General features: G+C 43.9%; 1 long non-coding RNA gene and 1 pseudogene across 1 annotated transcript; both read left to right on the top strand.

The window, feature by feature from the left end:
• Window positions 1-4,485: 4,485 nt before the first annotated feature.
• On the top strand, window positions 4,486-9,446 carry LOC114118702 (large ribosomal subunit protein eL20-like; annotated as a pseudogene).
• Window positions 9,447-22,268: 12,822 nt separating this feature from the next.
• LOC121816771 (uncharacterized) lies at window positions 22,269-23,905 on the top strand. The gene is made up of 3 exons (XR_006056455.2): window positions 22,269-22,309; window positions 22,936-23,283; window positions 23,612-23,905. It is a non-coding gene; the product is annotated as an uncharacterized LOC121816771 (long non-coding RNA).
• Window positions 23,906-24,867: the final 962 nt, after the last annotated feature.

Below are 24,867 nucleotides of genomic sequence, written 5' to 3'. Positions count from 1 at the left end.
CCAGTCTATCCTAAAGGAGATCAGTCCTGAATATTCATTGGAAGGACTGATGCTGAAGTTGAAACTCCAATACTTTGGCCATCTGATGTGAAGAACTGACTCATTTGTAAAGACCCTGACGCTGGGAAGAGTGAAGGCATGAGGAGAAGGGGACAACAGAGGATGATATGGTTGGATGGCATCACCAACTCAATGGACATGAGTTTGAGTTTGTGACGGACAGGGAAGCCTGGCATACTGCAGTCCAAGGGGTCGCAGAGTCGGACACACTGAGTGACTGAACTGAACTGAACTGAACTGAATACATAGGAAGGTTATAACATATTTCTTTCAGTGGCTCAGTCAGGACACTGGAAAACATGCCCCATAGAGAGGAGAATCGAGATGACAGTAAAGGAATATATAGGTTTGAAAAGCTCTCCCAGGTGATTCAGACATAAGCCCTTCCTAGAGGGGCCAGTGGTTCAATGATCATGTGTCTGACTACGGATCAGAACATTCCAGACATGAGCCCCTCTTCCTCAGAGAGGCTCTGCCACCTCTTCGCTCCAAAAAAAAATCACTGGATTAAATGTTCAAATGAATGGAATAGTTGAAGGAGGGCCTAACAAACAGAAATGGTAAAGAATAAAATATTTCATTCAAGATAAACTCAAATACCTACTGTGTTTGAATCATTGTGCTGGGTGCCCAAAATTTAAAATACCAAAAATGAGACTTCCCTGGTGGTCCAGTGGTTAAGAATCCACTTGCCAATGCAAGGGATGTGGGTTCAGTCGCTGGTCGGGGAAGATTCCACATGGCTCAGGGCAACTAAGCCTAAGAGCCACAACTCACTGAGTCCATGCACCTCAACTAGAGAGAAGACTGACAGCACAACAAGGATCCTGTGTGCCACAACTAAGACCCAATGCAGCCAAAAATAAATAAATACATTAAAAAATACAAATACAAAAGTTAAGCATACCAGAGACCCGGCCCTTAAGCGACTTAAAGCATTATTGACTATATCATTATAGTCTAGGTCGACTACAAATATCAGAAAACCTGATTGGATGATGTAACGGGAATCCTGAAAGTAGCACAGGCAGCTTAATCTAGTGACTCCAATTAGTTGCTTTCAACGAACTTTGGCTTCAAGTCCCAACTTCCCATTTACTAGGAATATGACTCAGATACGTTGTTCAATTTCTCTAAATCTCAAGTTCAACATCTGTAGAATAGGAATAATAATTGTTCTTACTTCACTATGTTGTTAGGAAGATTAAATGGGACACTGGGATGAAGCACTTAGCCCAATGCCTAGCCAAAAGCAAGGGCTCAATACAGTTATTATCACCATCTTCATAATTAAAGTGACTGATTACATGCAAAAGTAGGATTTTTTAAATACAGAATTTTATTTTTTATTATTTTTCACTGAAGTGTAATCGGTTTACAATGTTGTGGTGGTTTCTGCCATACAACAATATGAATGAGCCATAAGTACACATACGTCCCCTCCCTCTTGAACCTCCCTCCTATCCCACTACTATCCCAGCCCTCCACGTCGTCACAGCACCAGGCTGAGCTCCAATGCTATACAGCAACCCACAGCTAAGTTTGTGAAAAAAGACAAAAAGTTGGTTGAAAAGTGATTTGGGAAGGATAATTTGAAGAATATAGCAGAAGGCCTTTCAGAGAAAGGAAGATAAAAGGGTGATAATTGGAAGGAGATCTCAGGGAACAGATAGCACTTGTTATTTTGGAAGAAAAAAACCCTGGATATTATAATAGTCTTCAAGATGGGATCGAGTAGAGTTGAAAATACTAGAGAAAAAGAGAATATTGAAAATTGCAGATGAGATGGACACTGAACACAGGTGTAGGAATTTGCCTTGAGCAAATGATATGATGACAGTTTTTTAATTATCATCTGCTAGATACTTATCTTCACTGAGGACCTCTGTTCAAGTCTAAAACTGAGGTTTGAAAATTGTTAACTTAACACCAACTAATACTGGAACACAAATATGAACTTGATTTTCACACCAAAACCTGTGTCTTGAAATGAAAAGAGGTGCATACATTAATACATCTGTAGTTCGGGGTAGGAATTAGTGGGAGTCTGTACTTGATAAAATCCATATTCTCTAGGAAGTATGCAAAATTAACTACTGAAGTAGAGGAGTTGAGACAATGTCTAGAAATCACAAAGGAAGGAACAGAGGACTGGGGGAGAGGCAATAGTCAATAAGAATTTTCCAGAATCAATGAAAGACTTAAATGTTCAGATTTAAAAGTCACAATAAATACTAAGCTAAACTAGTAAATATCCACACTTAGATTCATCCAAGTAAAACTGCATAATACCAGTGATAAGAAACTTTTAGTATTCAGAACAAAAACAACAACAACAACAAAATAGATGGCCTACAAAGTAACAACAAGACTAAAGCAGACTTCTCAACAGGAAAAAAACAGACCTCAAAATAACAGAAAGTGCTGAGGAAAACTATCTGCTAATATCATTCAAGAGGGTGGACAAAACAAAATGTGTTTTCAAACAGCCCCTAAAAGAGCTACTAAAGAATGTACTTTAGAAAATTTAATAGAAAAGAAACATGTGGAGATCAAAAACCAGTATGGATCAAAGAACTTGGTAAGTACGTTGGTAAATACTCATTCACTATCTGAAATAAAGGTAATAATAATGACTACTGAAGAGAGGAATTCAAATGAAGTAAAACTAAGATACTTAAAAAAATAGGAGATAGAGAAGGTGATTTAAATTACAGAATTCTAAAGTCATTATTTTGCTCAGAAATAGGGTAGACATATCAACTTTGACTTTTTAGAGTATTTTTTTAGATGTAAGAGTAATTGCTATAAAATTACAATCTCTAATTTCAAAGGGAGAGAACTTCAAAATCATGATTTTAGAGTAAACATAGGAATGACTGTGACTAATTGTAGATGTAAGTAATTTCTCTAGAGAAAAGAAAGGATCCAAAGGAAATATGACAAAATGTTAGTATTTGTTAGTACCTATCATTTTCTATATTTTTTAAATCCTTTGCAATTAATTTTTTAAAAAAGAAGCTTCTGGTGCTGAACACATATCAAGCCACAATCACTGAACCTTCACTAAATGAAGAAGCTGAGGCAGCAAAGCTCATACTTGTCTAGGTAAGACCTCGCCCCCTGCAGAAGCAGAAGTAGACAGAATGTTCCTTTCTCTTTCTGTAAGTAGTGTCCCTTAAGGCATCTGAACTTTGAGCACGAGCCAGTTTCATAACTGCAGTCATAGCCTGTCTCCCCAGGTCACAGTGAGCTCCATGTCCTGCTTTGTGATGCTTCTGGAGGAGTAACCTTAGTAGTGGTTCAAAGTCCTTTCCAAGTCTCTGTCAGTCTATGTTCATCATTTTCAATCTTCATAAACTTATACAGGGTGTGGTCTGCATGACCACAGTCAAGTTTTACAGCTACAGTAAAGATATTATCTGGACTTCCCTGGTGGCTCAGTTGATAAAGAATCCACCTACCAATGCAGGTGACTCGGTTTCAATCCCTGGGTCAGGAAGGTCCCCTGGAGAAGGGAATGGCAACCCACTCCAGTATTCTTGCCTGGAAAATTCCAGGGAGAGAGGAGCCTGGTGGGCTACAGTCCATGGGGTCACAAAGAGTCAGACACGACTGAGTGACTAACACTTTTACTAGCAGTCTAATCCCTTCAATATACAAAAAAGTAAGGTCTAGAGAAATCAGTTTTCTTGCCCTGTAAATCAGAAAACTGAAAGTCAGATTTCAGACCTGTCACTAGCACCATTCTATAAGATAATGCCTACATTCCTAAGCTATTACAGAATGAAGTATATTATCTGTGAAGATCCTGAAAGTATCATGATTTATAGCCACCTGATAACCCCAGTGGAACAGCATAAGTACAATGCTTCTGACATTCCAGGCCACGCCCCTTGGATATTCATATCTAGCTTGTGCTTATCCAGTGCAGCTGTGCACCTGGGATCTTCAGAGATCAGCTCTCCTGCGTGACTCCAAGTTGTGAAGAATTTGAAGGCATGTTTATTGACAATACAACCTTAACAAGAGTCACAATATTGATAAGATGGAATGATCTTATCACACCTCACTGGAATGATCAAAACTGCCCAGGTCATCTGCTATTGAAAGAACCACTACCCTGGAGAGGACTCTGAGAAGTCACAGAAGGACACCTAGATCTAAATATAGCACTTCTCAAACTTTAATGTGTACATGAAGCATGCAGGAGTCTTATTAAACTACAGATTCTGGTTGAGTAGGCTGGGGAGGGGGAGGCCTGAAATTCTGTATTTCTAACAAACCTCCAGGTGGTACCCATAGTGCTGGTCTCATGAGTACACTTCAAGCAGCAAGGCTTCTCTCTGTGCACAAAACTGTCTCAGAGTCTGTGATGAGGAGACTGTGTTTCTTTAAGGCAGGACTTTGGTGGCCGGGGAGGGTATGAGGCAGGTGAGTTGTTTGAGCAGAACCACAGAGGTAGTCATGTGCTGCAAGAATTATGGCTTTGCAGTCAACACATGACCATTCATGATTAGTGAAACTGAAAGAGACATTTCCTGAAGGCTTCTGGGAGAGAGATGGTTCCTATTTTTTGAGAGAAGTTTTAAAGTTACTCTTGATGGTTTCATTCACCTTTCAACCAAGATGGAGTAGCCAAGACCTGTACCTTCCTGCTGGAATTACTGGGAAAAAAGAGAAAGAAATAGGGTGAAAACTTATAAAACAATGATTTTCAGACACTGGGCATCAAGCTGTGCAGGAGAGTAGTCCCTGAGAAATGGGAAAAACTGAAAAACATGAAACAGTATCAGTGAGCTATGGAACAACTTCAGGCAACTTAATTATATGTTATTGGATTAACTGGGGTGAGTGTGGCGATAAAAGATTGGAAAAGATAATGGTTGAAATTCTCCAAATCTTAAATTTTTTAAAAAATTTAATCTCCAAATTAAAAAAAAAAATCAGAAACTCAAGATTTAAGAATCTCCACGGAGACCCAGGTTTGATCCCTGGGTCAGGAAGATCCCCTGGAGAAGGAAATGGCAAGCCACTCCAGTATTCTTGCCTGGAGAATCTCATGGACAGAGGAGACTGGTGGACTACAGTAGTACATGGGGTCGCAAGACTCGGACACGACTTAGCGAATAAACCACCACCACTTGTCCCCAAGCACAAGAAAAAAAGGAGAAAAGAAAGACCATATCATTATAGTAGGGATAATTTAAATAGGTGGTGGAAATCTGTAAAATATTTTCCCTTAAAAGAAGTCTGTATGTTAATTAGTTTTGAAGAACCTGTTTTAAATGAATTGCTGTTCTCCTTTAAGTCAGTACTGCAATGATGATAATTTGGTTTCTGTTTCTCAAAACTAGCTTGGATAAATGAATAGATCTCATTGTTCTTATGTATTACTCATCTTGTTCACATGTTCAGGCCAGACCAAGCTCAAAGGGCAGCTACAGATTCTGTGCCCATTATCTGTTTCACCATAGTTATACACCCTATATTTCTTTAATGCATGTATTTAGGGGCTAGATTTCAATCCCATTCTTCATTTAGATATACTGAAGGCTGGCATGGTCTACATGACCCCTGCAAACTATTATGAGTGAAAATGTGACGATGATTTTTTTTTTTACTTAATTGTTCCAAGTTTTGTATACCCTTTCTGTCCTCTCAAGCACTGCCTCCTCCCCCCTCAGTTTCACAATACACAAGAGCACAAGGAGCGTCCAGAAATCAAATGATGAAAGAGGGAGAGAAAGAACTGGATGCTGTCATCAGCCCATTGGCACCACTGTCCCTCTTGGCCCTGCTCCAGCTAATGATTGCTTATCCCTGCTCTGGGTTATAGTTCCAAGGTTTCATCTCTTCCATTTTGCAGGCACAAGTCCACCCTCTGATGTTCAGCCATTTTTTTCTGCAAAGGCTTGAAATCATGCCTGGATGAACATGTCATCTAGGAAGTGTTCCTACCTTCATCTGCCTTCCAGTTCAGCCTAACAGGAGTCTGCCTTCAGCAGATCTGGAATATTCCCATTTCTTTCTCGTAGGAAGGCCTGATCTCTTCATGCAATTGGTCTCTCCTTCTCCAGAACTCCACATATTAAGTTAAGGGCTCTCTTCATCAAATACAAATCGTTCTGTCCCCTTTCCCAGGATATCAGCTTGTTTGAGTCTTATCCTTGATAATTAAGAGTAGGCAGGGACTTCCCTGGTGGTCCAGTGGTTAAGACTTCACCTTCCAATGCAAGGGGTGCAGGTTCAATCCCTGGCCGGAGAGCTAAGATCCCACTGCCAAGAAACCAAAACATAAACAGGAACAATATTATAACAAAATCAATAAAGACTTTAAAAATGGTCCACATCAAAAAAAAAATGAGTAGGTCGTTCATCCTTCTCTTAAGGGAGACTTTACACATAAAAGTGAAGCAACTGTCAACAGTTAGGTAATTCTTTTATCTCTTTCTATACATATGGAGTTTGCTCATATGATATTTTAAAATTCTGCTTCAGTTCCTCACCCCATTATTCAGAATGTCCATCACACTAAGAAGGCTAAAGGAATTCCAAATGACATATAAATACAGGTGGGAGAAAAACTGCACTGCTTTTTTTGCTTATTTTAATGCCAATGATCATTTTTAGACATCAAGACCTTCTAACAGATTCTAATTTCAAGGAATCCCGAGCTCCCTAGAAGTCCTCCAGGCTCCAGTCTTCACTGACTTAACTAACATAAATGAGTAAACAGACCTCTCCTACCCACTAACTTGGATACACAAGGATTGCCTTTCCTCCCTGCTCTCAGCCCAGGGCCTTTCTGCCAAGGAGCTGTCTCCACTTGCACCACAAAGAGGCTAAGGCTAAATCACTTCAGTTGTGTCCGACTCTGTGCAACCCCATAGATGGCAGCCCACCAGGCTCCCCCGTCCCTGGGATTCTCCAGGCAAGAACACTGGAGTGGGTTGCCATTTCCTTCTCCAATGCATGAAAGTGAAAAGTGAAAGTGAAGTCACACAGTCGTATCCAACTCTTAGCAACCCCATGGACTGCAGCCTACTAGGCTCCTCCATCCATAGGATTTTCCAGGCAAGAGTACTGGAGTGGGGTGCCATCGCCTTCTCCGTGCACCACAAAGAGTGGGCCCAAATGCTCATAGTTTAGAACTCTTCCCTTGCCCTGGCTGGGTGTGACTGAGAAACAAAAACCAGGGGGGAAACACCCCAGCAAGTGGATGTTTCTCATTTAGACCTTAAAAAAAATCTCCATCCCAATGAACAAACTCTTCACAAACTCCCAATCAGAAAAACTGTCAGTACCTCTAGCATCCGGCCATTGCCTAGCACATAGTAGGTGCCTGTTCAATACTGAGTAAATGAATGAATGAATCTACACCTTTCTATGTATCTCTGACTGCAGCAAATACCATGAACTTCAGTCGCTTAGTATATTAATACTTCTATATTCTCACTTTAACAGGAACATCCCCAAATTTTAAGGCAAAAGAAATTTATTATTGCTCTGAAACACCATGGTTACTCTAATAATAGGACTTCAATACTGCTTATTTTTGCTGTCTGAGGCGGTACCAACCAGGGTGGTTAACACTCGCTTCTACATCAAATAACCCTAAAATTTCATCAAGCCACAGCTGCCTTTATTTCTAGTCCACTCACATTCTGATATTGATTGGGCAGAATCTAGTCTCCTTCCATCTGCCTCCTGGAAAGGAAAAAGAAGAGTAGAATATCTAGGAAACATTAGTGGCTGTATCACTTCTACTAATATTCAACTGGCCAGAACTAGCCTCACGGTTCCAACTAGATGCAAGAGCTCTGGGAATGTAATTTTCATGTTTGCCCCGGAACTGAATGTCATAGAGCTTGGTGAATGCATTGCACTGTCTTTGCCGTAGAGGCTAAAGGAGCATTTCATATTTCATGTTTCAATGTGGGGGCAGGGGAGGGGAGTGCAACATTTTTAATATTTTTAATTATTAATATTGTAGCCTTTACCCTATTTCTCCTATGCATTTCTCTTCAGTACAGATTTATCATGCAAACCCCCTCAAATCAGTCACTTAGAATATAAAAGTTTTCACTATGTTCTGAAAAGTTACAGTAAATACACTATACAAGTAGGGTTGTTCCATGTAAACAGCCTGGTTTCAAAGTCCATGGATGTTGCTTATGAGATAAAATTGTCCAGAGATTCAGCAAATATTTGCTATTGATGGTGAAAATGACAGCAATGATTACTTCTGCCTGATCTCTGACCTTAACCCTTTCCATCTCAAAACTCTCCCTACAAAGGCCTGCTGCTCTTCCCTGTTCCACTGTGTTTAGTTCCTGGTTCTACTGGGGAAATAGTCATTTCTACAGCCTCAAGTGCTCAGTCACTCCATCGTGTCTGACTCTTTGTAGTCTCATGGACTAGCCCGCCAGTCTCCTTGGTCCGTGGAATTTCCCAGGCAAGAACACTGGAATGGGTTGCCATTTCCTACACCAGGGGATTTTCCCCACCCAGGGATCGAACCCACATCTCCTGCATTGGCAAGCGGGCTCTTTACCACTAGTGTCACCTGGGAAGCCTCTATGGCCTCAGGTCAAGCCCAAATGAGTCTTCTCAAGTCTTGAGTTTTGGAGCTACTCCTAACCTATAGGTAGTCCCTCACTTTCTGCTACTGTTCATTATAGGCACTTCTCTCTGCATCAAGGTAGTTTCTTTCTTACCTATCATCACCCTCTACAGATCTGTGCACCTCAGCACTCCCTCTGTGTGGCACAATCAACAGCACACACTGGCCTTTTTGAGGGTGGCAGTGATCGTAGATAGAGCGCCGTGAAGGCCTCAGTGATGCTTCGAGAGTATAAGGTGGTGGGGCGCTGCCTACCGACCCCCAAATGCCGCACGCTGCCCCTCTAACGCATGAAAATTTTGCACCTAATGATGCTTTTGCCAAGTCCCACTTCTGGGACTTTGTGTCTCAGTTGAAGAAGATGAAGAAATCTTCGGGGGAAATTGTCTACTGTGGACAGGTGCTCGAGAAATCTCCCTGGCGAGTGAAGAACTGTGGCATCTGGCTACGCCAGGACTCCCGCAGCGGCACCCACATGTACCGGGACCTGACCACCGCTGGCGCCATCACCCAGTGCTACCGGCACCGAGCCCGGGCCCACTCCATCCAGATCATGAAGGTGGAGGAGATCGCAGCCGGCAAGGGCCACCGACCAGCGGTCAAGCAGTTCCACAACTCCAAGATCAAGCTCCTACTGCCCCACCGGGTCCTCCGTGGCCAGCACAAGCCACGCTTCACCACCAAAAGGCCCAACACCTTCTTTTAGGTGCAGGACCTCTGTCCCCAGGTCTGCCCAAATAAAACTTAGTGGGAAAACCGAAAAAAAGAGAAGCGAGGGCCCCTTATCACTGACTCCTCAATGCTTTCTATGGTCTCCGGGTCAGCTGTTGTCACTGACCTCACCAGCTTCCAGAAGTAAGGAGGGCTCTATGGACAAATGCTTCTTCTCCACTCCCCCAGTTAACTGCTTATACCCAGGGCCCCCCTTAGCCTCAAGTCAGTGATCAAAGGGCCTTGGGGAAATCAGAAGGACTCAGAAGCAGGAAGAGGAGCCCTGATGTCTATCAGCATTTGCCAAGAAACTACTGTTTTCTCCACAATTCTAAGAGCTTCTGATGGACTGTCTCCAGGAATCCTCAGAATGCCTAAAAACTATTATGATTTCCCTTTAACAGAAAGTTACGTAACCTGCCTAAGGCACACACGAGTAGTTGGTGGAGGGGCACCCAACGCAGGATCAAGGAGAGAAACGGAGATGAGGAGGGGACTCCTTCTTTGGTATGAAGAAAACTGGGACAGGAAGATGCTAGCGCCCCGCTTCTCCCCCTCCTCATCCTGCCCCCTACCCCCAGTCCCTTCCCACCTGTCTGGCCCAGAGTGAGGGGATCCCTACCTCCCTCTCTGACAGGCCCAGCTGCAGTTTCTCTGGCTTATTTTTCAACACTCAGTGGCAAAATGGGTTAACTCCATTCAAAGGGGGAAAAGAGAAGGAAGCTGTGCTTTGGCACCTAACCCCAAAAGCATTCTTCCAGCCAGTTTTCCACAAATAAAGTCTTAGACTCAGTCGTGTCTGACTCTTTGCCACCCCATGGACTATAGCCCACCAGTCTCCTCTGTCCATAGGATTCTCGAGGCAAGAATACCAGAGTGGGTTGCCATTTCCTTCTCCAGGGGACCTTTCCGACCCACGGACTGAACCCGGGTCTCCTGCATTTCAGGAGGATTCTTTAACATCTGAGCCACCAGGGAAGCCTTCCATGAATAAAACTGGCCCTTAAAACCTCCAGTTTTCAAAGAAAAAAAAAAAGGACCATTTACACAGTCACAGAAAATACAATCAACAAGCCTGACACTCTCAGCATGCTGACTCTCGTTACTTGCTAAGGAACCTCAGGTTCATGAACTCTTTCCTCGGGAACGTGGAACACCTCGTTCCTGTCAAGTCCCTGGTGACAAGGAGGAGCCACAGCTTTCCTCACGGGGAGCAGCCAGGACGGAAGCGAAGCAGAGCCCTCACCAGCCCGAGAACCCGGCCGACACCCCTCCTGTCCCTGGTCGTGCTGGTGTGTCTGCTGAACAACATGTACACTGTTGTCACCTCCTGGGGCTCCCCTCCCCACCCTCCCAGCTGAATCACTTCTCTATTGTGCACATTTAAAAAGCTCAGTCGGGTGAATGGAAATAGCAGCTCCTGAGAACAAAATCAACTAGAACAGCCTGTGTTCCAAACTGAACTTTCTGCTCTTTTGGTCTCAATTGCTGTTCAGAAAGGAATTCACAATCGCCACCTCTGTCCGATTTTTGCTTTGCAGAGGAGCCCACAGAATTCACTGAAACCTTCCCACCTTCCCAGACGCTCAGGCCAGCTCAGCCATGGGAAGAATGTTGCCAAAATATGTGTCCTTTTTCCTTTTCATTAAAGAACTGGTGCTCAGGGTCAGCTAGCAAAATGACTTAGTTTGAAATTCTTCCAAAAATCACATCAGAATCACGGAATCTCGGAGTCTTTTTCAGATGTTTTGGCCACGTGTTTGCTGGCATTTAGAAACATCAACAGATCTTCTCTGACCAAAACCAATTCTTTTCATTCCTCTAAGAATTTATTTCCATTTTTTCCAACAATCCCAGTGGAACTTCAATTTGAGACTGAGCTACAATATTTAGGATGAAATTTCTTGGCCACTCTTGGTCAGCAGGTGCTCCCTCAGTGGGCTCAGGGAAGCAGCAACCCCCTGGGGCTTCTTGGGATCTGCCTTCAGCCAGTCACTGCAGGAGAGGGGTCACCAGTGCTTGGGCGACAGGGGTCCTGCCATACCCATCCCCACTTCTACTCTCTGATGGAGACTAACTGAGATGGGAAAGGAATATCTAATGCAGGAGCCTGTGCATATAGTTTATATTCATCTTCAGTGTTCAGAATGATACACACACACAGCATGTTTGCCAAACCCATAAGGCTGCAGCTCAGGTTTCACTATTTAAGGAGCAGATGTCCTGTACTATTTTGCTTCGTGGTTTATCATATTTTGCACAGTTGCAGCCGTTTTGCCTCCTCTGAGATGACAGAACATCTTGAGCTGGTATGACACATGGGTGGGGGTGCCGTGGGAGTCTGTCTCTACTTCTTACTACTATGTTATTGGAGACAGCTTTTAATGCTATTAGTAAAACAGTCTTTACTGACAAGGAGAACAGGTCGCTGAATATTGAAGGATCAGGGGTCTGCTTTTCCCTGGCAGGACTCTGTCAGAAAAACAGACAAGAAGGCATCAATTAGCAATGTGGGTTTTGGTCCAGAGGCTACTGGTGCATAGAAGTTGAACTATGTGTGAGGATTCCAGCTTCTAGATTGTTTCTGAGCTGTCATTTGATTTTCACCTGGACATGATTCTAAGCCAGCGCTTGTCTTCATCACACTGTTCTGGAGTTGCTACCGACTTGTGTTCTAGAACAGGGCTGCGGCTCACCCATTTTCTATATGCAGCACCTCACAGGGTGCCTGGCACAGTGCAGGGCACTGTCAGGGGTGACAGGTCAACTCCCCACCCATCCCCGCCTTGCTCTGTGCCTGCACCAGGAGGGGTTCCTTGCCTCCGGCTTCTGGATGGATTCCACCCCTGGAGCACACTGGCAGGAAATGGGAGGGAAGAAGGGAAGGGGAGGAGCAGAAATCAGAGCCCCTTCCAGCTTGGCTTTGGTCCAGCAGCGGCTGCGTCCCTCTGCTGAAGCCATGTGAGCCGCTTCCCCTTTGGCTGCAGCTCTCACTAAATCTCAGCAGCTCTCACCAATGATTACGCCCTCCTTTCACTCTGCAGGCCCAGGGTGAAGGCTCCCTCTGCTCCTAGACTCACTAGCATAAGGGGTCTGGGTGGCCCTACCCATACACTATTTGCAAAGTGGGGAGTCAGTGAGTTCTCACACGCTGAGTGAATGTGAAGAAATTTCTAGAAGCACTCCAAACAGTACTCCCAAAGTCCACTGGGGAAACTGGGGCTGAGAGAAACAGGCAGAACTTTAATCCCTGATCTTATTTCCTTTCTACGTATTTTACATATTGGATTTCCAGGTAAGATTATAACAAATGACTTAATTTTTAATTTAAAAACAGTTGAAAACCATGGATGTATTATGGAATGTAAATGGATTGACATTAGGGTTCTCGTCTTTCTGGTTCACTGAGAACCCCCAAAGTTTGGAGGAGGGTGGGCACGGAGTAGGCTTTTGATAAATATCTGTTGAGAAAAACATAAATGAATAATCTATTAGCCCACTGAATCCTCACAACAGCCGTATATGAAAAACAAGGTGGGTATGTTCTCCCACACTTTCCTAGGAGGAAACCCAGCCTCAGAGACTTGACCAAAGGCAGGTCATCCATGCCCACCAGGAGCTTGGTCTTGGTGGTTTATTAGGAGTAAATGTACCTGCGTGTGGGGGCTGCAGTGTGTTCACATCCTTTCTCTCACCCATATTAAAAGGTGCTCAGAAATGAATAAACAGCAAAGATGACTGAGAAAATTCAAGTATTTCATGCAGTGGAAGACTAACAAATCTTAAGTCAGTACCTTGGTATAACATTAAAATCAAAAGTCTTTCTACTGACTTGAAGGCACCCTTGTGGGCAGGTATCACCCCCTTCACCAGGCCTGGGACACGGGTCCCCTAACTGCAGTGACCTCTTTTTCCAGATCCTATACGTCTGACTGATGTCTTCTTTTCTTCCACACCCTTTCTTCTACCCTCAGATTCCCAAATATTTAAGATCCTCAGAATATCCCCTCCCTACCCCAGTGAGAAGTGCAGAGCTTCCAGCTCCTCCAGGGCATCACCCTGCCTTTTCCCATGTCTTCTTTCTCAGGCCACAGGGGAGAAAGAGGAGCCCAGCGGCCAGAGAGAACAGGAAGTGGAGGGGCATGGATCTCAGTCTGCGGCAGAAAGAAACCAGGCGTCCATCCAGAGAAGGCAATCTCAGTGGGCAGACCATCACGCTGTTACTTTAAGACCCCTCAGGGTCTGGGCCACCTGCCTCAGGTATAAGCCAAAAGAGAGCTGAGAAGGGGTGGGGAGTTGCGAGCATTCCTGGGTCTCCGATCTCTTCCCCACCTGGAGGGCTCTCCTGAAGCCCAGGATTCACTTTACTCAACCTGAAGCAGGAGGAGGCTATCTGGTGTGTGATTTCAGAGGAATCAGAAAATCCTCCCAGCCAGAAACCCCAGCTTGAGGTTTCTTTTGTGTTAATCACCTTCCTTTACAAAGTCTATTACTGAAGAGGAGAACGAAATTAGCAGGCAATCCCACAGTGCTGCACTGGCAAGAGAGCAGACAGAGGAGGGCTTTGAACATGCTGGAAAACTGGGGCTTTGGGTGCCTTGTTCAAGAGGAAAAGAATGCTGGTCCGATTAGCAATAGCATATGCTAACATTCAGGTTTCCCAGGTGGCACCAGCGGTAAAGAACCTGCCTGCCAATGCAGGAGACGTTAAGAGATGGGGTTCCATCCCTGGGTCAGGAAGATCCCCTGGAGGAGGACACGGCAACCCACTCCTGGAGAATGGCATGGACAGAGGAGCCTGGTGGGGCTACAGTTCATGGAGTTGAAGAGAGTCGGACACTACTGAAGTGACTTAGCATGCACGCACATGCTAACATCCCTCTAAAAACACTGACAGGAAAAACCGGAAATCTCTCAAGCTACTCCGTGATTCACCCAGAGTAAAACAAAACACAACTCGGCCAACACAGCAGCCTGACTGGGATGACTTATTTCATCATGTCCCTTCCTTCCTAATGGCTGGCTGATACTCATCCTCCAACTTGGGGCTTGTGGGAGATGGAACAAGAGGCAGTTGTGAAATATGGATGCCAACATAGTCCCAGTTCATTTGAGACAATCGTGACCTTACATGTCCTCTTAGAGGCCCCACTGCACATGATATCTGATCAGTAGGCATGTTTTCAAACGAACCTGTGAAACAGACACACAGAACAGATGGGTGGCCAAGGGAGAGGACCCTGGGGAAGGAATGGAGTACGAGGCTGGGGTTAGCAGACGTAAGTTCTTGTAGACAGAATGGGTAGACAAGGTCCTGTTGTATAGCACAGGGAACTATATTTAACATCCTATGATAAATCATCAGTTCAGTTCAGTTCAGTTCAGTTGCTCAGTCATGTCCGTATGAATCGCAGCACGCCAGGCCTCCCTGTCCATCACCATCTCCCGGAGTTCACTCAGACTCACGTCCATCGAGTCCATGATGCCAGCCAGCCATCTCATCCTCTGTCGTCCCCTTCTCCTCCTGCCCCCAATCCCTCCCAGCATCAGAGTATTTTTCAATGAGTCATCTCTTCACATGAGGTGGCCAAAGTACTGGAGTTTCAGCTTTAGCATCATTCCTTCCAAAGAAATCCCAGGGCTGATCTCCTTCAGAATGGACTGGTTGAATCTCCTTGCAGACCAAGGGACTCTCAAGAGTCTTCTCCAACACCACAGTTCAAAAGCATCAATTCTTCGGCGCTCAGCCCTCTTCACAGTCCAACTCTCACATCCATACATGACCACAGGAAAAACCACAGCCTTGACTAGATGGACCTTAGTCGGCAAAGTAATGTCTCTGCTTTTGAATATGCTATCTAGGTTGGTCATAACTTTTCTTCCAAAGAGTAAGCGTCTTTTAATTTCATGGCTGCAGTCACCATCTGCAGTGATTTTGGAGCCCAAAAAAATAAAGTCTGACACTGTTTCTACTGTTTCCCCATCTATTTGCCATGAAGTGATGGGACCAGATGCCATGATCTTAGTTTTCTGAATGTTGAGCTTTAAGCCAACTTTTTCACTCTCCTCTTTCACTTTCATCAAGAGGGTTTTTAGCTCCTCTTCACCTTCTGCCATAAGGGTGGTGTCATCTGCATATCTGAGGTTATTGATATTTCTCCCAGCAATCTGGATTCCAGCTTGTGTTTCTTCCAGCCCAGCATTTCTCATGATGTACTCTGCATATAAGTTAAATAAGCAGGGTGACAATACACAGCCTTGACATACTCCTTTTCCTGTTTGGAGCCAGTCTGTTGTTCCATGTCCAGTTCTAACTGTTGCTTCCTGACCTGCATACAGATTTCTCAAGAGGCAGGTCAGGTGGTCTGGTATTCCCATCTCTTTCAGAATTTTCCACAGTTTCTTGTGATCCACACAGTCAAAGGCTTTGGCATAGTCAATAAAGCAGAAATAGATGTTTTTCTGGAACTCTCTTGCTTTTTCCATGATCCAGAGGATGTTGGCAATTTGATCTCTGGTTCCTCTGCCTTTTCTAAAACCAGCTTGAACATCAGGGAGTTCACGGTTCACGTATTGCTGAAGCCTGGCTTGGAGAATTTTGAGCATTACTTTACTAGCATGTGAGATGAGTACAATTGTGCAGTAGTTTGAGCATTCTTTTGCATTGCCTTTCTTTGGGATTGGAATGAAAACTGACCTTTTCCAGTCCTGTGGCCACTGCTGAGTTTTCCAAATTTGCTGGCATATTGAGTGCAGCACTTTCACAGCATCATCTTTCAGGATTTGAAACAGCTCAACTGGAATTCCATCACCTCCACTAGCTTTGTTTGTAGTGATGCTTTCTAAGGCCCACTTGATTTCACTTTCCAAGATGTCTGGCTCTAGATTAGTGATCACATCATCATGATTATCTGGGTCATGAAGATCTTTTTTGTACAGTGCTTCTGTGTATTCTTGCCACCTCTTCTTAGTATCTTCTGCTTCTGTTAGGTCCATACCATTTCTGTCCTTTATCAAGCCCATCTTTGCATGAAATGTTCCCTTGGTATCTCTAATTTTCTTGAAAAGATCTCTAGTCTTTCCCATTCTGTTGTTTTCCTCTATTTCTTTGCATTGATCGCTGACGAAGGCTTTCTTATCTCTTCTTGCTATTGTTTGGAACTCTGCATTCAGATGCTTATATCTTTCCTTTTCTCCTTTGCTTTTTGCTTCTCTTCTTTTCACAGCTATTTGTAAGGCCTCCCCAGACAGCCATTTTGCTTTTTTTGCTTTTCTTTTCCATGGGGATGGTCTTGATCCCTGTCTCCTGTACAATGTCACGAACCTCCATCCATAGTTCATCAGGCACTCTATCTATCAGATCTAGGCCCTTAAATCTATTTCTCACTTCCACTGTATAATCATAAGGGATTTGATTTAATCATAATGGAAAAGAATATTAAAAAGAATGTACATATATGTATAATTGAATCACTTTGCTGTACAGCAGAGTCAGACACGACTGAGCGACTTCACTTTCACTTTTCACTCTCATACTTTGGAGAAGGAAATGGCAACCCATTCCAGTGTTCTTGCCTGGAGAATCCCAGGGACGGGGGAGCCTGGTGAGCTGCCATCTATGGGGTAGCACAGAGTCGGACACGACTGAAGCGACTTAGCAGCAGCAGCTGTACAACAGAAGTTAACAAAACAGTGTAAATCAAGTATAAAATTCAATTTGAAAAAAATATTGATTAGAAAAAGGAGGCACACTTTAAGTTTTAGTTAAGAAAGCACAGTCATGATAAACAGCCTTGGGAAAGCAAAGTTTTTCTTTCAATCAGGAAAACGGATAGGACTATGCTCTTTGCCTTTCACTAGCTGGGTAACTGTGCAGCTCAAACTCTCAACAACAATTTTCTCAAAAGCGAATGGGGTAATGCTAACTGACTCACAGGGTGATGAGGGATAAATCAAGTTAGATAAACTACCTAAGGCTGCTATTAAAATGCCTCAGACCAAAAAAAAAAAAAAAAATTCCTCGGACATTAACAGACCTTCAACGAATAGTAGCTTTGAAACAGAATGTAATTATCAGCCAGAAATGGATTCTGGTTTAATGGTAAACCTGTAACCTGCCTTCACTGATCAAGCTCCCTTTAATTTTGGCTAGGAAAAACTTGCAAAAACAAAACAAAACTCCTCCAAGTGTCACGTAGCCTGTTTGCCAAGCTGTTTTTCAGGAACATTTTTGAGTCAGCTGTGTCTAGTTTGAGCTTGAGCCAGTTAGGACTGGTTAAGATCACCAACTGTTCAACTGGCTATTTGTGCATCCATTCCAAAAATAATGACATTTTGACATCAGAGGGTTCAAAATTCACCCTCAGGACCATCACCATTTTCTGAACATGTAGCCCAGGGGAAAGGCTTTGATTAGTTTCAGCTGTGCAGGACAATGATTGCCTCACCTTTTCTTATTTCCAATCACCTTCCCCCACACTCCCCAGGGCTCAGCTTTATCCCATAGATAGCCCAAGCTCCTCACCTTCGGCAAGGGGTTTTGAGACTTGTTTTCCCATTTTCCCGCTTGACTGTCTCATGAGTAAACTCTTTCTCTGCTGCAAACCTCAGCATCTCAGTGTTTGGCTTGCTGCACATCAGGCAAAGGAATCTGGTTCGGTCACAGCTTTTGCTGTTATTTGGGTGTTCAGAGAGCAGCTCACAGGCAGGGGACACAGGCTTCAGGAAAATGTGCTTCTGGGCTAGTTGTATGGATGGATTCAGGGAGCTTAGGTACAGGTAGGCCCAGTGCACTGCCCTGGAGAAGTTCGGGTGGCAAGCAGTGCTGGGAAGGGTGAGAAGAGGATCTAGTTAGCACAGGAACATGAGGCTCCAGGGAGCAGAAGGGTCTGGCTCCCAGTGGCGAGGAGAGGAATCCATTTGGGTGGAGCCCAGAGCCCAGCTGTTTCCTTCCTTCCCCACCTACACCCTGCCCCTGGCATTGCTGACTCCCACATGAAGGTTACTGAAGCCTGCAGGGACCTCAGCTCAAGGCCAGGTGGCCTAAAGAGGAGAAAGACCTGGTGAGGGAAGACGATGGGGACTCAGAACAGGGCCTCCAGCTTTCACTCCACCAACTAGAGCCCAAAGGACAACTGGAAAGGCGGTCAGACCTGTCCCCAGTCTGCCTCAGGCACATCATTCATCTACACGTGCAGTTTATCAGAGTCCAGCCTGCACCCATGCTCCAAAGCTGTGAGAAAACCTGATCAGCTTCCCCCTCCACTATTTAACCTTCCCCTCTCCCAGGAGCTTACAGATGCAATGCCTCCTTCCTCCCTGTGACTAGATTCGAGGGAACCTTGGCACAGCAGGGGCCCAAGATGTGGCTGAAACCTTCACCTTGTAGAGGAGGACGCTGGTGTTCTAAAGGTTAGGAGACTTTCCCTGTCACACTTCCACACGATGGCACAGCCTGGATGGAACACATATCTTAGTGGATTCCATGTGCCGGGTGCGAGTACTTGTCCTGCAATCCCCAAGGAAGGTAACACTTCTCACAGTGTCCTGCAGGGAACACACTTCAAAGTCTGGAATCAAATCCAGACTCTAATCGATGAATGATCTTAGACAAGCAGCTGAACCTCACAGAACCTCAGCCTCTTCACCAATAAATTAGCATAATAATCTTCATAGGTTTCCCTGAGGAGTAAACAGGAGAGTATCTAATATAGCTCGAGCGTGCCCCCAGCGCTGGAGGTACTCCATGCTACTTACTACTATCATTAATCACATCACGGTTCAGTCATTGAACTTCAGATTGCTAGAGAAAGCTGGAGTGTTTAGGAACCAGAGGAAAGAGGACTGTTGTGAAGAGGAGAAGGCCAAGGCCAGTTAGCTTCACGTCTTTAGTAATTCTGAGGCCCGCCAAACTTAAGGTCCCATTGGGGAGGTGGATCCAAGCCAGAGCAGAACAGCGACCTCTGACCTCTAAGTTCTTCTTGGCTGTTTGATCACGTTCTTTCTCAAGCATCTGAACTTGGAACACAGGGGACTCAGGGGCAGTAGGAAGAACGCCGAAAGTGATAGGCACAGCACAGCAGAGCTGTCCTTGGGAAGGAAGCAGAACTCCTGGGACCTCAGCATCCTCCCTGGGAATGACAAGGGTCTAATGTGCCCATACATTGACTCGAAACTTTAAAAAAAAATATGAGAGACGAGCAGAAGAAAATTAACCCTGAAAACTATTCAATATCAAATGACAGCAACTGATTCTTTGTCAATAGTCAGAGAGCTAACAAAAACAGCAGCTGCTGAAAGATGGTCTCTGCCCCACAGACAGGCTTTACACTGGAATTCCAGCTGCTGCCCTATTGGCCAAGATACACTCACAAGTTTTTTAAATTAGTGTCCTAAATTTACCCAAAATGCAAAAGAAACTTTCCAATGGGTATTTTTTAAAGGAAGGATTGGAAGGGGGGAAAAAAACCCTCAAATTTTAAGGACCAAAGCCAATTACTTAAAAATCTTGCATGTAAGATTAGAGAAAGATAACCTGACTTCACTCTAAAAATTGTGAATCCAACATTTAGCCCTTTTAGTAAGAAAAGATTGGAAAGAGAAGGGAGCACATCTAATATTTAGGTTTTCTCAAGGTATAACCCACAGCTGGAATCATTAAATGTCAAAAATGAGAAAGCACTTCATACAATACATGTGGGCTCAATAAACCATGTTCTTGGGTCTATTCCTGCTCCTCTGTACAAAGAGCACAAGTGTGTGTGCGTGCGTGAGTGCGTGTGTGAGAGACAGAGAGAAGCTGAGGACTGCATTTGGAGCGCTCCTGATGTCTTACCTCCCTCTACTGGAGAAAGACCACATATGTGTGTGGTGTGTGCGTGGAGTGGCTAAGGTGGGGGTGGGAGTGTGGGGAGGCGGGGGCAGGCCTGGGGGAAGAAAGAGTGGAAAGCAGAAAGACCAGAATTTCGGTCCCAAGCCTGAAGCTTCTGTATGATCTACCGCCAGCTTTTGATCAGCCCCCAGCACAGGCAGGAGCAGCAGACAGGCCAACTCTGACCTCACAAAGGGGAACTTCAATCTAAAAATGCTAATCATTTTCTCTGCAGAATCTGCCAGTAAAGAGTTACCTCTGGTATGGACTTAGCTATGAACTCATCTCCCAGTGGTCAGGGCCCTCTCTCTGAGGCTACTTTATGATCTTAGGTTACCAGATAGTCAGGCATTGGAAGGGTGAAAATTTTGAATTACCAGGGCCCTAGACTTGATGGGGCTTCCCTGATGGCTCAGAGGCTAAAGCGTGTGCCTGCAATGCGAGAGACCTGGGTTCGATCCCTGGGTTGGGAAGATCCCCTGGAGAAGGAAATGGCAACCCACTCCAGTATTCTTGCCTGGAGAATCCTATAGACAGAGGAGCTTGGTGGGCTAGAGCCCACGGGTCGCAAAGAGTTGGACACAACTGAGCGACTTCACTTTCACTTTAGACTTGATTGGCACCAAACAACCCAGAGAGAATTCTAAGCAATAGAAAAGTAATCTAAACCAGTGAGCCTTAATCTGGGGTCTTCAGATACTAAAGGCTCCTTTACTAAAGGCACCTTTGAATGTAGTGAAAAAAAGAAGAAGTCTAAGATATTTAAGACTGTAGTTCAAAAAAAACACTGTATCTTCATTTGCCTACTCTAATGCTACAAACACTTACTAGACTCCCAAGGTTTTTTCACTTTTAGCTAAAGTTATGTCAGTTCATTTTAGTTAGATAGGTATTTTGTGACTCACCAGGTAATCCAATATTTTAAAAACATAAACATAAATCAGAGTGGTTCCTTACACAATAGAAGTATTCCTCACTTCACCAAAATATTTAGCGTTTAAAAATTAGACTTTTCATATGGATCTCACCTTAACCTTTTAATGTACATTGAGTAAAAGTAAATTATAGTTGTAGTTGTACCAAATCCCTTGGGAATTGTATATTCAGTTTAGTTCTGACACAAATGTTTTAACCAACAGCTGTTCTGGGAGGCTGGCTAGCATCCTTTTTGAATGAGGATATTTTAAATAAATTTGAATGAGGATATTTTAAATTTTAATAAGGATAAAATCTAAATCTGAAACTATCCTGTCTCTGCATGAGTAAATGTACATCTTCCATTTTTAATAGTGATTTTTTTAAATTTTATACATAGGAAAATTTGTGCATAATTAATGTGTACAATTTGAGTTTAGTGATAAGCATGTGCATGCGTGCTAGGTCGCTTCAGTCATGTCTAACCCTTTTCGAAACTACGGACTGTAGCCCACCAGGCTCCTCTGTCCATGGGACTCGCCAGGCAAGAATACTGGAGTGGGTTGCTCTTTGCTTCTCCAGGAGATTTTCCCCACCCAGGGATCGAACCCACGACTCATGTCCCCTGCATTAGCAGGTGGGTTCTTACCACTAGCGCCACCTGGTGATTTTAAACGGTGATAACATGTTGTTGTATTCAATTTTTTTTTCACATAGGTTTCTATTGCATAAAGTCAGGTATAGCCATAGTTTATAAAAGCATGTACAAAGAGGATGAGCGGCATTGATGGAACTGGTGTCATCTATCCCCTCCCCCCATTTCCCTGTAATTGAGATTTGTTTTGAAGCCATTTCCCAAGCAATTGGATTCTACATGAAGTGGTAGTGGTTGGTTCATAGTCAGCCCAGGAGACATCAGATTGTTCTTTGTCCTTTGTTGACACATCAGCAAGCTGAAAATTGTTCTGAGTACACTGAGTGGCTTTGGCATGTTCTACATCTGGGCCAATGAGGACTGCAAGGAGGGTAAACCCTCCTTGTTTACATAGCAGTGTCTCTTTTGCTAGTGACCCTTCCTGCCAAAGGAACTAGAGGCCTTGATTTCTCAAGAGAAGATGCTACATATGGTAAATCTCAGCTACTTACTTTTTCTTGGAGGAAAAAAATACCCTTGCAAATTTTTTAGTAAATAGCTTTAAAAAACTCTTATCTGAAAAGCAAAGTTTTCTAATAGCATTTATTAGGCAGCTTGCTGTAATGTGTTTAGTAAAGGAAACAAGGAAGTGATGGTTCTTGATCAAAAAAGCACAGTAAGAGAAAGAATGTATACCATGTCCCGCCTATTTCACAGAATAGCAGAGTTCTTGGTCTTTCCTGGGACTTCACAGTTTAATTCAACAGGATGATTGCTATGTAATTATAAAACCCTGCTGATTTATTTAGTATTCTCTTGAAATCTGGAGAAGGAAATGGCAACCCACACCAGTATTCTTGCCTGGAGAATCCCAGGGACAGAACAGCCTGGTGGGCCGCCATCTATGGGGTCACACAGAGTTGGACACGACTAAAGCGACTTAGCAGCAGCAGCAGCTCTTGAAATCAGACCTTGAGTTAAGCACCGGGCACAAGGAGTCTATCTCAGAGATTATGCCAGAAGCAGGAGCACGTGACCTGAGAATGAGACAAGGAAAGAGGGAGAGTCCTGGTAAGGGTGCATTACCTGTCTTTCTCTCCACTTTCCTCTCTCCATTAGATCACTCTGTGGCCAATAGCCATGTGACTGAGCTTGGAAGAGGAGCCTCCAGTCAAGTCCTCGAGGGCTGAAGCTGCTGCTCACAGCTTGCCTGCAGCCTCCCCACAGACCGTGGGCCAGAACTACCCAACTAAGCCGCTCAAAGATTCCTGACATTCAGATGCTCCACTGCTGCTGCTGCTTGGTCGCTTCAGTTGTGTCTGACTCTGTGTGACCTCACGGACTGTAGCCCGCCAGGCTCCTCTGTCCATGGGATTCTCCAGGCAAGAATACTGGAGTGGGTTGCCATGCCCTCCTCCAGGGGATCTTCCCAACCCAGGGATCGAACCCAAGTCTCCTGCATTACAGGTAGGTTCTTTACCACTGAGCCACCAGGGAAGCCCTCAGACACTTTGTGAGTTGATAAGTTTGTTGTTTTAAGCTGCTAAATTCTGGGTTAATTCGTACTGCGGCAATAGATAACACTGCTCATATTAAGTAGAATATTAAGTGGTACTAAGATATCAGATTTTCAAAGAATACTTGATGACGTGAAACAGTGATGAGCACACAATATTAGGCGGAAGCAGCAGGAAGCAGTGCCATCTGCGCAGTGGGTTGCGTACATGTTGCTTTTGTCCTATTAGCACATGCCCATGCCTGCTTTCTTCCACTAACAGAATTCCCTTTCTCGTAGGAAAACAACTCCATGTGTTTCCAGTGGTGCTGACTCCAACCCACGGAGGCCAAAGAAGTGACTCGGACCAAATCTTAAGCTCCTCATTTGCTTGGCACATCATCAAAGATGGACTAATGAGAGCAATTCCTGCACTTTTTCTTCCTTGAGTCATTAAGGGAGAAAAGGCCTGAACTTTCAAAAAAAAAGTTAAAGATGGTACGGGTATCAGATGCCCTGGATTGAGTAGTTCTCTAAGTTAGAACCAACCTTGGAATTTTCGATTATGAAACAATAAACTTGGCTTAACTGGGACTGAGGTTCTGTGGTACTACACAATAGTATCTCAAATTTTTATAAAAATAAATAAAATTACTTCCAGAGAAAATGGTAGAACCTACCAAATGTTAACAGTGGTTCTATCTAGATTTGTGGTTTCAAATTAGTGAACTTGCTGCACCAGAATTTCTAAAACACAGATTCTCAGGCTTCACATTGGGAAACTTTAACCCAGCAGCTCTAGATTAGAGACCAGAAATGTGGATTCTTAATAAGCTCTCCATAGTGATCAACAAACAGCAGTGGAAAGAAGTGAGTCTACAGGAGTAGATGATAGGTGAATATTTGTTTTCTCTGCATGCATTTTCCAATTTTATAATGAACAAGTACTATTTGGGTAATGAGTACATTTCTTCAAAGGACAACTGTTAGTGACTTGACAATGTTTAATATTTATTATTTATTTGTATATATTTGGCCCTGCCAGGTCTTGGTTGAGGTGTGTGGGATCTAGTTCCCAGACTAGAGATCGAACCTGGGCCCCTGCATTGTGAGCTCAGAGTCTTAGTCACTTGACCATCAGGGAAGTTCCAGTGTTTAATATTTGACATGAAACTTTTTATTGCGAGGAATCAAAACCCCCATTGGTTAGTAGATCAGCAAAAATAAAATACTTAGACATTATTTGCTATGACAGTAAGCATTTTCTTAACTCTGATAAAGAATATGGTCCAGCTATTGGGGCAAAGTATACAGCAGATGGGAGCGAGAACCCAGCTTCCCGGGGCCTTTCTTATCTCTAAAGAATGTGTGAGGACCACACCACTTCAGAGGAATCTTGAATTTTCTCACCTGGAGGCTTCTGCCTCCAGAAACACATCATTAATATCCTAACTCCAGCCCCTTCCCTCCAAGACAAAGAAACTTTCACATGACTATTACACAGACTTACATCCTTCCTGGTCAGATTTCATCTCTTTAAGAACCCATAAAAGTTC

Source organism: Ovis aries, chromosome 16, assembly GCF_016772045.2.
Source record: "Ovis aries strain OAR_USU_Benz2616 breed Rambouillet chromosome 16, ARS-UI_Ramb_v3.0, whole genome shotgun sequence".
Lineage (NCBI taxonomy): Eukaryota > Metazoa > Chordata > Mammalia > Artiodactyla > Bovidae > Ovis > Ovis aries.
The sequence above is the reverse complement of the archived record's forward strand: the minus strand, read 5'-3'. Positions and strand labels throughout refer to the sequence as shown.